This window comes from Stomoxys calcitrans, chromosome 1 (assembly GCF_963082655.1).
Source record: "Stomoxys calcitrans chromosome 1, idStoCalc2.1, whole genome shotgun sequence".
Lineage (NCBI taxonomy): Eukaryota > Metazoa > Arthropoda > Insecta > Diptera > Muscidae > Stomoxys > Stomoxys calcitrans.
The window spans coordinates 133,415,772-133,430,757 of NC_081552.1; the positions used below are offsets into that span (position 1 = coordinate 133,415,772).

The 14,986-nt window shown below is 39.0% G+C and overlaps 1 protein-coding gene across 1 annotated transcript in view; it reads right to left on the reverse strand.

The window, feature by feature from the left end:
* LOC106089744 (fat-like cadherin-related tumor suppressor homolog) overlaps positions 1 to 14,986 on the reverse strand; it is a 737,514-nt gene that overhangs the window by 335,801 nt on the left and 386,727 nt on the right. The window lies entirely within an intron of this gene.

Consider the following 14,986-nt stretch of genomic DNA (forward strand, 5'->3'; position numbering starts at 1 on the left):
CCCCGGAAAACATAGAACTACTATGAAAAACAAAGCAATAGTAAAAACGGACCCCCCCAACGTTGACGACCCACGCAAACGAAAAAAAGACCATCATTTGCGGATATGCAACTGGAATGTCCGCATTCTTTATAGAGAAGGTGCAGTATACGCGCTGGCGGATGTATTAGAGAAGTACAAGGCAGATATAACCGCCTTACAGGAAGTGCGATGGACTGGGAATGGCGTCACTACAACACCAAACGGTGACGAACTATACTATAGCTGCCATAACACGAGGCATGAATTTGGCTGCGTATTTGTCGTTATTCGGAGACTGAAACACCTTGTCTCCAGCTTTACTCCGGTGGATGAGAGGCTAGCCACAATTCGCATAAAAGCCAAATTCATCAACATCAGCCTTATTTGTGCCCATGCCCCGACGGAAGACAAAGACGAGCAGACCAAGAATATTTTCTACGATCGCCTAGAGAGAGAATATGACCGCGGCCCCGCCCATGATATTAAAATCGTTCTGGGAGATTTTAATGCGAAAATAGAGAAGGAAGACATTTGTGGACCAACAGTCGGAAAGTTTAGCCTTCACGAGATAACGTCCAGTAATGGGTGAAGGCTGATAGATTTCAGCGCGGCAAAAAACATGGTAGTTAGTAGCACCAGATTTCAACATAAAAATATTCACAAAGCCACATGGCTGTCACCCGATCAAAACACGAGAAACCAAATTGATCACGTTGTGATAGATGGAAGACATTTACCCAGCGTGTTAGATGTACGATCGATCCGTGGAGCGAATATAGATTCGGATCATTACCTTGTTGCAGCAAAGGTTCGCACCCGTTTGAACATGGCGAGGAAAGTACGATCTGACACTGCACGGAAGCTGGACATTGAAAAGCTTCAAACACAACAAATGGCAGCGGCATACTCCACTCGACTGACTCAACTGCTTGATGAAAGCAATCCTTGTTCCGATGATATAATGGCAAACTATTGCCCACTCCATGGAAAATGCCACGAAATCCGTACTTGGGTACCGGAAGCCTCCTCCAAGAAACCCATGGTACGACCAAGAGTGTCGAGATGCTACTGAAGCCAAGAATGCGGCATATAGAGCAACCCTGCAATCAGTAGCAACGCGTCAGATGAAGAAGAGGTATCGGGAGAAAAGGAGAGAGGAGAAACATCTATTCCGCAGAAAAAAAAGGAAATGGAAAGACGTGAGTGCGAGCGAATTGAGATGTACAGGAGTCAGAATAAAGTCCGGAAATTCTACCAAAGAATTAAACATCAAACCGATGGCTTTGGTGCAGGCACATCCTCCTGCAGAGACAAAGAAGGAAATCTGGTAACTGACGCAGACAACATGCTGAGGATATGGAAAGAACATTTTACCCAACTGCCAGTGTCCAACGGTGAAGAGGATACCGCAGAACCAATCCCTGATGATGGTATAGAATGTTTACCTCCTAATCAGAATGAGGTGCAGTAGCAGTGACGCGACTAAAGAACAACAAGGCAGCAGGAGCCGACGGGTTACCCGCTGAACTATTTAAGACCGGAGGCGACACGCTGATAAGGCGTGTGCATCAGCTTATCTGCGCAATCTGGCTAGAAGAACGCATACTCGATGATTGGAGCCTCAGCATACTACGTCCCTTACACAAGAAAGGAGACAATGTGCCAACTACAGAGGAATAAGTCTCCTCCCCATCGCATACAAAATACTCTCGAGGGTGCTGTGTGAAAGATTAAAACCTAAAGTCAATGAGATAATCGGGACCCATCAATGCGGCTTTAGACCTGGTAAATCCACCCTAGACCAGATATTGACACTGCCCCAAATCCTGGAAAAGACCCGAGAAGGACAAATTAACACCTACCATCTCTTTGTTTACTACAAAGCCGCCTTCGATACTCCTTAACGTTCAAAGGTATTTCTAGCCATGTCTGAGTTTGGTATCTCTGCAAAATTAATAAGACTCTGCAGGATGACACTTGCTGATACGCGTTTCTCAGTAAGAATAGGAAAGAATCTCTCCGAACCATTTAATACCAAACGAGGTTTCAGACAAGCAGACAGCCTATCGTGTGATCTCTTTAATATCCTGCTAGAGAAGATTATACGAGATGCAGATGTGAATAGATATGGCACAATAATCACTAGAGAGCACATGCTACTCGCCTATGCCGACGATATCGATATCATAGGTCGGTCACCGGAAGTAGTAACTGCAGCCTTTGAAAGAATCGAAAGAGAGTCAGTGAAAATAGGTCTGGCAGTAAATGGAGATAAGACGAAATGGATGGTTTCAACTCCCAAAAAGCCTTGCACAACCGAGCAGATAAAGAAAATGGAGAAAATTGGGAACCACAACTTTGAGATAGTCAGTAACTTTATATACCTCGGCACCGCCGTAACCGAAACGAATGACACCGGTTTTGAGTTAGAGCGAAGAATGATACTGGCAAACAGATGCTACTTTGGACTAAGTAAGCAGTTTAGAAACAAGACCACCTCTCGACAGACGAAGACTACACTTTACAAGACACTGATACTACCCGTGCTGTTATATGGTTCTGAAGCATGGGTACTTGTGAAAGCAGATGAGGCAGTGCTTGGAATATTTGAGAGAAAGATTCTTCGTAAAATATATGGACCAGTTTGCGTTAATGGAGAATATAGGCGACTATGAACCACGAGCTGTATGAGCTGTATGACGACGATAGCATAGTTACACGCATCAAAATACAACGGCTGCATTGGCTAGGTCATGTTGTCAGAATGGATGAAGAAGAAGTCGTTTGAAGGCTAACACGGTGGTACACGCAAACCGGGAAGACCAAAAGCCCGAAGGAAAGATCAAGTTGTGGGAGACACCTCGAAACTTGGTATCCGAGATTTTAGAATGAGCGCAGAAGATCGAGGCGCTTGGAACGCTATTCTACGTTCGGCTAGTGGAACAAATATTCTGTCATAGCCAATTAAAGAAAAGAAAAAGAAAGAAGAAATGTTTTTTTTATACCAAAACACGTTTCTTTATCTGCACTTATTGTTTTCTATATTTAATATATTTTTTCTCAAATAAACAGAAAAAAAACGATCCAGTAAAACCAAGAAAACAAACAAAAATGATGTCGGAAATAGTTTCAAATGTTGCCACAATAGTTTTTTGCCATTTTCATCACTATAAGCAGAGTAATACCTTTTCGCCTTTTTTAAGCCAACGTTCCGCCAGCTTTTTTTATGTAGTTTGACAGCATTTCGCTCAAAAGCTGAACAGAATACCCAGCTTAATGAGGCAATCAAAGCCATCTCTGAACATGGCATCATTGAAATATTTTAAAAAATCTTATATAACAACGCAAATCACCCTTATATCGGTTGTCGAAGAAGTAGTCGAATTTCGACAATTTTACACAACGGTATTATTGTTGTCGATGACGAACCGTATTACATTTTTGGTATGACCTAAGTCGAATTCGACTGTCGTATTTGGAGAATTAACTGGCGTAAAAAATTAACATGAGATGGTACCTCCGACCTCATTTCTTTGAAATATGTAATAGCCAACTCACCGTGGTTCGAAATCGAAAAATTCTCAAAATCCTTCTGTAACTGTGAAGTGGATAAAATACTGCATTTTTTTATGGTCCATCTTAACCATCAAAGGGTCCAGGGAGAGACTCATCATCGACGGTGGCATTTTGTCATAATACAAAAGCTAAACTTTTTATTACTTGACGATAAGACATTTGTATGCAGATATCTTATGGTGATTTTGATTTTGAAAAAAAATTAATCCGCCCCATACCACCATGGACATACACCTAAGCTAGTAATCGGCTTGTTGTGCGCTCTCAACACTAAAAAGTAACCTCGAAAAAGAATTTTTTTTAAGTTAGGAATTCTGTGCTTCTTACAAAACCCTTAATTGTTTTCCATACCATACCTATATTGGTTCATGTCTGGTATTGTGTCCCCACCTAAATACCGGTGTCTTTTAGCCGCGAAAGTCGGGCAATGACATAGGAAATGCTCCAACGTCTCATCATCTTACCCACATGCCTTATAAACGCTATCACTTGCCGCACCGATTTTGCATAATTGAGCTCGTAGTCCTATGTGCCTGTTATGATATCAATAGCTTTACTGACCTCCTTCTTACTTCCTTTCAGTAATAGCGTCGTTCCTTCATGATCCGGATCACCCCATAGGATTTTCGCCGTCCCACCGACCGTTTCGCTATACCACAGTGTTACATGTGCGTTTGTCGACCACGCCCTTAAATCGGACTGCGTCGACCCTGTATTGATATCGATATTATTTCTAAACTAATAAGTATACCTTGAGTCAGATCAGTTGTTAAGTACTTTAGTACAATCTATTGTTTACAAAATGAAATGTTTATTTTTAAGGATATTAATAGAAAAGGGAATAGTATGAGAAAATGCCAATACACTCAATAAAGTTTGGATAGCCGAAGTATTGGCTGACTAGAAGAAACTAACCAGCATTTTCATACCGACAACAGAAAATCCTAAACACCAAAGAAGTGGTAAGCTGGTCAGGTTGCGTAGACAACTCGCCGATTTAAAATCAGGAATTTTTGCTGATCCACATATTTGATATTTGTAACTAAACTAAAGACCCTTTACACGAGTTGATTTGTATGAATAAAATATAAGGGCAGTTCCCATTATGCGATTGGTTACCACAAGTGTTGAGTAATTTTTTTAAATGGATAAACTAAATGAATTTATGACTGAATTAGAGAGCTTGAAGATTAATTTTAAGAGAAGTATTAATAAGAGTTTTAAGTGAAATATATAGAAGATAAGTCAATTAGGATAGATAGTTTAAAATTTGAATTCAATTAATGTACGGAAATTGAGTTTATAGATACCGAAGAGCTGCCAGTTTTGAAGTTGAAATTTAAAAGTCTTTCGAAAGAGTTAGAGAAAATTTTAGCTGGTTTAAAGGTAGTTAAAGACAAAACACAAGAGGTGAGTTTACTAAAAACGGCTGCGTTTGATATTACCACGGTGGGTAAAAACCTGCAGGTGTTCCGGGGTACTTTTAAGTATTTGGATGAATTTATTACACAGACGGAATTATTACATGATTTGTTGGTAGAAAAAGATAAAGAGATATTCATTAAATACGTATACAATTTCAAATTGTCAAACGAGGTACGATGCGCTTTAGGCAGAGCGAATAGACCATACACTTTCTCAGAGTTATAGAGGATGTTGTTTGAGGCGTACCCTAATCCCAGAACTTTGCTGCTGGTGTTGTCAGAATTGGGTACGTCGAGACAGGATCAGTAAACGGTCACTGGTTTTAGGGAGAATATAGGTAGTTTGTCAAACCCGTCAGTGGAGACGAGGGATGCCATTTACTAAGCGAGTGATAATTTAGCGTTCAATGTATTCATGAAAGGAGTGGACGAAGGGTTTAAGGCAATTTTATTAGCGAACCCTTCTCAGACTATGAACGAGGCGGCACAGCGTTAAATACAAAGAAGTTTGGCAAACGTGGTAACGAGCGATTTAATGCCGGTAGATTTTAGTCGCGGCAACGGAAATGTGTACGAAAATAGCTACAGCAACCGTGGAAATAGGTAAACTTATAACGGTAATATTAATCGGCACAGTGACAGGTATGATGGTAATGATAACAATGGATACAATTGAAGTAGTAATGCTCACTACAACGAATGTATTGGGTACAATAATAGGAATGCAGATATGGTAGACAACATATACGCCAGCAATAGTAGCAACCGCGGTAATTTTAAATAATTCGAACTATTCGAAATCGAGGAATCGGGTGAACGATAGTAGAGGAAATAAATGATTTAGAACGTTTGCATACGAGGAACAGGGAAACTGCGAAGGCCAAGAATGAGGATTTATAATATAAATATTAAATCCAGTGCGTTCCTGGTAGTAGAGTGTAAAACTACGAATAGTAAATGCTCGTTTTTGGTCGACACAGGGGCGGATGTTTCGGTTTGTAAGAATCACGGCCTTGCTTGTATAAATGTAAATGAGACAGCTAAATAAATAGGAATTACGGAGGATACTGTTTTGTGTATGGGAACAGCCAACCCACAAATTTTATGTTGTCAATGATGATTTTCCAATCCTGACAGATGGAATAATAGGCAGCGATGTATTGGCGAAATATCTATGCAAAATCGATTTTGAGAATTTCACTGTAACCTTTCCCGTGGACGGAACAGACATAATAAAGCCGTTGAGTAATGAGACAACACAGCCACACGCTGGTGATACCTGCAAGATCAAAGGTAATTATCCCTGTTGACACTTTAGTGCAACAGGATAGCATGGTACTCAATAAAGAAATTAGAAGTGGTATTTTTGTAGCAAATTGCTTGATACCAGGACGTGGCACATAACACGTAAAAATTTTGAATACAACTCACACACCAATAAAATTAGACAAATTGGATTTGGAAATACACAGTTTGAAAGATTACGATTTATATTATGTGGAAGGTGGTACTACGCCGAAAGGAGGAAGATTGAATGAATTATTTAAGAGTTTGGATATTGGAACAAGCGATCCCCATGTAAGGCGGGCTGTCACACTATTGTCAAATAATTTCTACGACCAGCACATACAAACAACCGACAAAAATTCCGGTACATATAAAAAATAACAGACTACCAGAAACACAGATGAAAGAAATAAACGACTAGGTAGACAAGTTACTCAGTGATGACATAATTGAAGATTCGGTCAGTCCCTACAATTCACCGTTGCTGGTAGTGCCGAAAAAGTCAGCAGAGGGTGATAAAAAATAGCGTTTGGTGGTTGATTTCAGAAGATTGAACAATAAAATTGTTAACGATAAATTTGCGTTGACCAGGCTGGAAGATGTTCTATACAAACTAGGAAGGACCAAATACTTTTCAACATTAGATATGACAAGCTCTTTCCATCAAATTGGCCTCAAGGAAGAATCACGACCCCTAACAGCTTTCTCGACGGCTCGTGGTCATTACCAATTTAAACGTTTACCATTCGGTTTGAAGATATCGTCTAATAGTTTTCAAAGGATGCTGACTATAGCATTGACTGGATTAGATGCTGCGGCATTCCTTTATGTAGACGTATCATAGTCTTCGGTTGCAGTTTAAAGCACCATAATGAAAATGTAGTCGACGTTTCCGACAGATTAAGGAAATTCAAATTAAAACTGAATTCCAGCAAATGTTGCTTTCTCAAGGCTGAAGTGATATATCTGGGGCACCTTATTACAGATAAGGGTATCAGAACTGATCCAGCAAAGAATGAGGTGATAAGAAGGTACCCAGTACCAACGATTTCTGAGGAAGCGAGAAGATTCGTGGCGTACTGTAATTATTATAGGCGATTTATACCTAAATTGGCGGATATTGCCAGATGTTTGAATGCACTTTCGAAGAAAAACAAAGAATTTGTTTGGAGTTCAGAGTGTCAAACGGGGTTTGAAACGTTGAAAACCAAGCTTCTGAGCCCTCCTGGTCTTTAGTATTCAGGCTTCTCGAAACCCTTTCTACTAACAACCGATGCATCAAATTATGCTCTTGGAGCGGTGTTATCCCAAAGGAAAATTGGATCCGATTTACCGGTACGCCAGTGCAACTTTAACAAGTCACGATTTGAATAATCCTATAATTGAGAAAGAATTGCTTGCGATATATTGGGGGATACAATTTTTTAGACCGTACCTCTATGGTAGGAGGTTCACGGTGATTACGGATCTGGTGTCACTGTTTACTCTGGTGTCACTGTTTACACATAGCAATCCTTCGTCAAAGATGACGAGAATACGGATGGATTCGTGCGACAATGATTTTGAAATATTTAGTTTACAAGAAAGGGAAAATGAACACGAATGCAGATGCATTGTCGAGGTTAAAACTAAACATTTAAAATCTAAAGGCGATGATTCCTACGAGAACGGAAGAAAAACGGATATTAGCCATAACAAAGGCATGGCCAAAAATGTGCAAGTTGGAGAAACCAACAACGAGATGTCCGGAAGATCGAAGAGGCCGTTTATTTGGGATGGTATATCAACTGTAGATATTAAGAATATAAAAAAAGTGGCATTTATGCCTCATGAAAAAAAAGGAAAAGTAATAGGTAATGATGTGATAGTAAGGTGCCAATCCATTGGACATCGAGATGACTTTGGAGAAACTGACATCAGAAATGTGTGACTCGAGAACTAGCAAGTTAGCATTAAGTAAAAGAGATATGATATTCAACGTTATAAACGTTGACGATTTTAAAACAGCGTTCAATAAAATCCAGTCAAGGAGCAGCGGAGTGTTGAGAATAATTCTATAAGAAGAGCCACAAAGAATACGCTGCAAAGATACACAATTGACACTGATTCAAGAATATCACGATTCGGCACATGGAGAATACGTGGGTGTCAGAAAAACGGCGTTAAAGTTAAAACAGCGATATATATGGCAAAATATGAACAAGATGATTAAACAGTACATAAATAATTACCCACAATGCCAAATGAATAAACAAATAAGGCATACCAAAGAGGAATTTGAAATAACCGAATCCCCTAGAACGAATTTTGAGACAGTTTCTATGGACACGATAGGTCCGTTAAGAATATCAGAATATCAGGTAGTTTTCGATATGTACTGACGGTACAGTGTGAGTTAACTAAGTACGTGGTAGCGTTTCCCATGGAAATTAAATATGCGAGAACTTTAGTAGAGAGTTTTATATTAGTTTATGGCACATTCAATAATCTGAAATCAGACAGGGGAACGGAGTTCACTAACCAATTGATGGCAGAGATGTGCAGATTGCTCCGTATTAAACAGATTTTTATTACACCATACCACCATGAGACATTAGGTTCGATGGAAGGAAGTCACAGGGTATTGAATGAATTTCTCTTGAACTATCCAAGAATGATGAATGGCATACTTGGATTCCATACTTTGCTTTTGCGTACAATACAACGCCGCATATAGATACTGGTTATTCACCTTACGAGTAAGTATTGGTTAACTCCCCTACTTGCCTAATGCCCAAAAATTAATTGCGGATTTTTTAAAAGAAAGTAAATGCATGTTTAATAAAACATAGAATGAACTTTAATCAAATATATAATTGCCATTTTGTTCGATAACCTTTTGCCCTCTTCCTGGCAAATTTAGTATTCCACGCTCATAAAACTTCTGGCCTTTATCTCCAAAAAACTGAACCAAGTGCGATTTTGTAGCCTCATCTTGTATTTGTATTTGTATTTGTATTTTTATTATGATAAAACCCATACAAAAGACAGTGTCTTATATAAAGCATGGGTTAGTAAATTGATAAATACAATGAGTTCAACAAGTTTTCATTTAAATAGAACAATAATTGGTACAAAATATTTAACAATTTAAGCAAAGTTACTGATGCAATATTTAAGTTAAAAAAAGGTTTAAACAAAACAAAAAAAAGAAAAAGAAACTTTAAAGAAAATTTAACAATTTAATCAAAGTTACTAATAAAATAAATTAAAAAAATAGTTATAAAAAAAAAACAAAACAAATAATTAATTAAAATGATTATAAATCAAAGATTTGAACTGTCGTTCATTACTTATAATTTGAATACTATTGGGAAGATTATTCCAGAGACGTATAGCATTAACAAAGAACTGTTGTTCAGATACATGATATTGATGACGTATTTGTATTACTTGTTTACCTCTTGTAGAGTTAGCAAAACGCAAAACAGAAGCCAGATATGACGGTTCATTGGTATAAATTATCTTGTGGATCATTTGCAACAAGCGTATCTTAAGGAACGAGTTAAAAGAGACACCATATACTTGTCTGGCAAAGTCAGATACCCGGTCTCTTCTACGCAAACCAAAAATGTATCTAACGACATCGTTAAAGGCCACGTGCAATTTATTCCTATGAGTTACATCACTACCGTAAAAAACCTCGCAAGAGTATAATTGCCATCATTGCCGAAAGTTTTACCAATTAAGGAGTTCTGCAAAGATCGAAATAAATGGCGGTCTGATGGTGCAAGGTCAGGGCTATATGGTGGATGCATCAAAAGTTCCCAGCCAAGCTCACTTAGTTTTTGGCGAGTGACCAAAGATGTGTGCGGTCTAGCGCTGTCCTGGTGGAATATGACACCTTTACGATTGACCAATTCTGGTCGCTTCTCCTTGATGCCTGTATTCAATTTGTCCAATTGTTGACAGTAAACATCCGAATTAATCGTTTGGTTCCTTGGAAGCAGCTCAAAATATACCACACCCTTCCAATCCCACCAAACAGACAGCATAACCTTCTTTTGGTGGATGTCAGCCTTTGAAGTGGTTTAGCTGGTTCACCATGCTTGGACCATGATCGTTTTCGACTAACGTTGTTGTAAACAATCCATTTTTCATCTCCAGTTATGATTTGTTTTAAAAACGGATCGAATTCATTGCGTTAAGGTGCATATCACAAGCGTTGATTCGGTTTGTTAAATGAATTTCTTTCAATACATGTGGTACCCAAATATCAAGCTTTTTCACCAGTCCAAAACTTTTTGTGTGATACTGAAGGTTGATTTTGGTATATTTAACTTCTCTCCTAGCTCACACTCAGTTACATGACGATCCAATTCGATTAATGCTTTGATTTGGTCATCATCAACTTCATTTGGCCGACCTGAAAAATCAGCAATTACTTTTTGGGCAACCCAATAAATAGAAATCAGCCATTTTATAATGTTGACTTAAGCAAAGGTTAAAATTTTCTCTAGATAAGGCGAAAGAATATTTAAAAAGTCGAAAATCAAAAGAAGTACCCTCCAAGATAAATTAAATTCACTTGACATAAAAGTTGGTGAACTTGTATTATTGCAAGTAATTGATCGTAAGAAAAAATCAGCCACCGTACCAAGGGCCTTCCGAAGATGTTGAACGAAATGGAGTGAATCCTTTGTTATCTATAGATGGTAAACTGAAAATGTATCATAACAATATGCTTAAGAAATGGAACATGATTTAGGTCTATGTAGTATTATAATTTTATAAATGTATATTGAAAAAAAAAAGAAATAAAACGAAAAAAAAAACACAAAAAAATGCAGAAGATAAAAATTAGAAAGAATTAACTAGATAAGTAGAACTTAACATGTAAGAAGATGCAGAGGAAAAAAAATCCGCCAAACAATAATTTTATATCAATAATTTTTATAATACTATACAGTATAGCACACAACCTACCTAGATCACACCTAAGCATTTGACCTTGAGGAAACGTGGTGCGTTAAATTGGTCTACCTCGTGAACAGGCATTCTTCTCTGGGTTAACATTGAGACCTCTGAGTCTAGCCCAGTCATATGCCATATGCAAGATCTTTTCGACCCTTCTGCATAGCTCGTTCGGATCCTGACCCCTTAAAAATATTATAACATCGTCTGTGCAGCAGACAGGTTCAAATCCCTCCTCAGTCAGCATCCGTAATGGTCAAAATTCCGGTGTCTCCGTGCGTACTGTGGAAAATGGATTTTCATCAAAAGCCTCAACATGCCCTTCGTTGTCTCTGCTCTCACTCCCATGTCGTCTAGTAACATTTCAATTTGGACATGGGTTTTCGATAGAAACTTTTTATCTTGGGGGCGTCACATTTTGCCGCTCTGGTAATCTTACTGAATTCCTTGAGCCGTGTGTAATATACATCCCAATAAACTCCCGCTTTTCTACGACGTGCTCTGTTAAAAATTCTGCAGACTTCTGACTTCGAAAGACCCCCACCAGTGCAGTCGTAATCCTGTTGGCATTTTCTTTAATGTTCTGAATGTTCTAAATTATCTTGTCCATGTCTTCTTCTGAGTAGTCTTTCGAATTTTTTCCAGTTGGTTTTCAACTTATGGCTTTCTTAAAAGTATTATGTTTTCAATAAGATTTTTGTAGTGTTTCAAAAAAGTATTCGTGAAAAATATGTGTTTTCAATTGTGAAAAACGAATAATTTAGTAACAGCCTTTATTGCCGAAGCTAATCGGAATCAGCGCTGGCTGTGCTATTCTTAACCTAATGTAGCGATGATCAGAGAAATAGTGTTCCATGGACACGCTCCTATCCTTAACCTCATCGATTAGATTTTCCAAACAGATCGTCACATCTAATACCTCCTCTTTGGTGTCGAAAGGCAGATAAAGTGATACAAAGTATGCTCCACCGTCTCCCTGTCTCACCACTGTTGCATTCGAGGTTGACAACTCTGCGGAAAATATATAATTAAAAATTATTATGACAAAATAACGATGGTTCTCGGCCGAGTACCAGTGTTAGCATAGAATAATTGGTAGTTAATATGGTTCAGTCCAGAAACTTTGTTCCGGGTCGTCCATGGCTCCTGAATTGAGGCAATATGAATCTTGCCCTTGCTACTTTTCTCCATCAGAGCGTCTGTAACAGTCTTGCTCCGGTAGAAGTTTATCTGAATTACCTCCATCATTGGTCCTCCAGTAGATGGGCTCCTTGTTATTTAGATTGCATTGACTTTCCTGTCACTGCACTGCTTGATGTCATCGTATTAGATTCTTTGCCTATCCTAGTCTTCCGAATCTTTATAAAGTCGGTTATGGTTCCATTGTCGGGTCCCTGTTCGTTAGGCTGTATTGAGTTTCCATTCCCTGTGCTGCCTGATGTTTCAATACTAGGATCTTTGCCTACCTTAGTCATCCAAATCTTAAGTAAATGAACTTCTTGGGAGTAGGTGATGGTACCATCGTCGGCTCCCTGTTCGCTAGACTGCACCGAGACTCCTGTCGCTGCGCTGATTCAATTTTAGGATCTTTTCTTATCCTAGTCTTCCGAATTTTGAAAGCGGTGATGGGTCCGTCAACGGGTCCCGGTTTTTTAGGTTGTGTTGGTTCTCTCGCCACTGCACTGTCTTAGTCTTTCCAAATTGAGAGAGGCGGTGATTGTCTCGTTGTCAGCCCCCTGTTCCTTGGGCGGTACTAAGTCCTCTGGCACTGCATGGCTTGAGGTCTTCCCAATCTTGCTCCCGTAGTGCGCCGTGCCTTAAGTCTTGGCCACACTCGTCAAGGAGACTTGATCAATGCCAACCACAAGGAAAGTACCTTCCTCCTTCTCCTCCCTGTGGAAGACCTCCCACTTCTCTGCGACCAAACCTTTGTTTTGCTTGCCCAAGGATCCGAATATGCGTTCCGTCACAAATTTACTGCCTCATCCCTTGATGAAGACCGCCGCCTTTGTGAGCTGAAAGATGTCAACTTTTCTCACCAGGTCGAGCTTTACGCCCTCCCAGGGAGTGTGGATACCACTGACGAGCTGTTTGACGGTATCAGTACATTCCGCCGACGCAAAACGCAGCGTTAAGATGTCCTCTCTATATTCGCAGCTCATCACTTGTATGATAGACCCTCTACAGAGTTCCACATATGTACGAAATCCGCGGGTTAACCAGATTCTTCACTTGGGTCAGCTCATCTCTGTTGTGCTTCCTTGCCACTCTGACGTAAGAGGGCAGCTCCTTACCCTTCTCAGCGACCATCTTCCCCTTCCGTGATGGCTATGGCCTCCTTTTGGAAGTCACAGTCCTCTACGAGGACTCAGGGGCCGTGCGCGCTTCCTTCGTTCCTGTTCCGACTTTGTCCATTTCCGCAGAACTTTGTCTGGAGTCTCCATTGCGGGATGGCTGGCTTGGTTTTCCTAGAGTACTTGAAAGCGGGGAGCTATTTCTCTTCTTCAGCATTTTGGCAGTTTTATGCTCTTCGGGAGATCTGATTCTTCATTGAGGAGTGAAATAAAAACACCTCCGCTCAACTCAACGGCTCGTTATAACTTTAAAGTTTAAATAGTGTTATGCATGCCAATGTGAACAAACAGAATGCCAAACGAAACCAATTGGAGGATATTATAAAATGTAAACGTGATATTCATAAATACATATTATTAATATTGTCTAATTTTAATATGTTATTATTCATAAATAGATTATATTCACTTGTGCGCTGAGAATGGAAGATAACACATGTGGATCTAGATTTCGTGGTATTTCACGCAAATGTCAAAATTGGTATACATTACGATTCATTTTAAATATGTATTTATATAAATTATATTGTTTATAATACTTTTTTCGAGGCCACCGGAGCGCTGAGGTTAGCATGTCCGCCTATGACGCTGAACGTCTGGGTTCGAATCCTGAACATCAGACAACATTTTCAGCGGTCGTTATCCCCTTACTAATGCTGGCGACATACCATTCGGTATGGCAGCCATGTATAAAACTCTCCACAAAGAGGTGTCGCATTGCCGTACGCCGTTCAGACTCGGCTATAAAAAAGAGGCCCCTTATCATTGAGCTTAAACTTGAATCGGACAGCACACATTGATATGTTAGAAGTTTGCCCCTGTTCGTTCATGGGCAAAATTTGCAAATTAATATAATACTCCTCACAAGAGGTAGCAATTTCTTTTTTTTCGAAGCCTGGAACCATTAAAAAAACTAAAAAAATTTTTTAGCAATATTTTTCATGTTTCATGCGCAATTTGATCTAATGAAATCAAAAGTTTTTTATTAGTGTGAAAAATATCAATCATTTATTTTTATTAAAACAATAAAAACGTTATTTAAAAGAAATTGTAAATTACAAATGTATGGTTCATTGAGTTAGTAACCACTTTAATTGGATTTTTGAGCTTCTCATAAATCCAAATTGCGAAATGGTTTATCAATAATACAATTTCCCCTGTAGGTCCGATTTCAAAAAATTTTTTTTAATGAATATAGTTTTTTATTTTTTCCGTGTTGAATCCAACATTTGTGAGCATTCTCAGTACGCTTCCCATTAAGTTTCCTATCCAAGATCACTCCTAAGTATTAAACCTTGTCAGATACAGAAATCGTTTTATTGAGGAAACGAGGCGCGTCAAATTGGCTCATCTTCGTCTTCCTCGTGAACA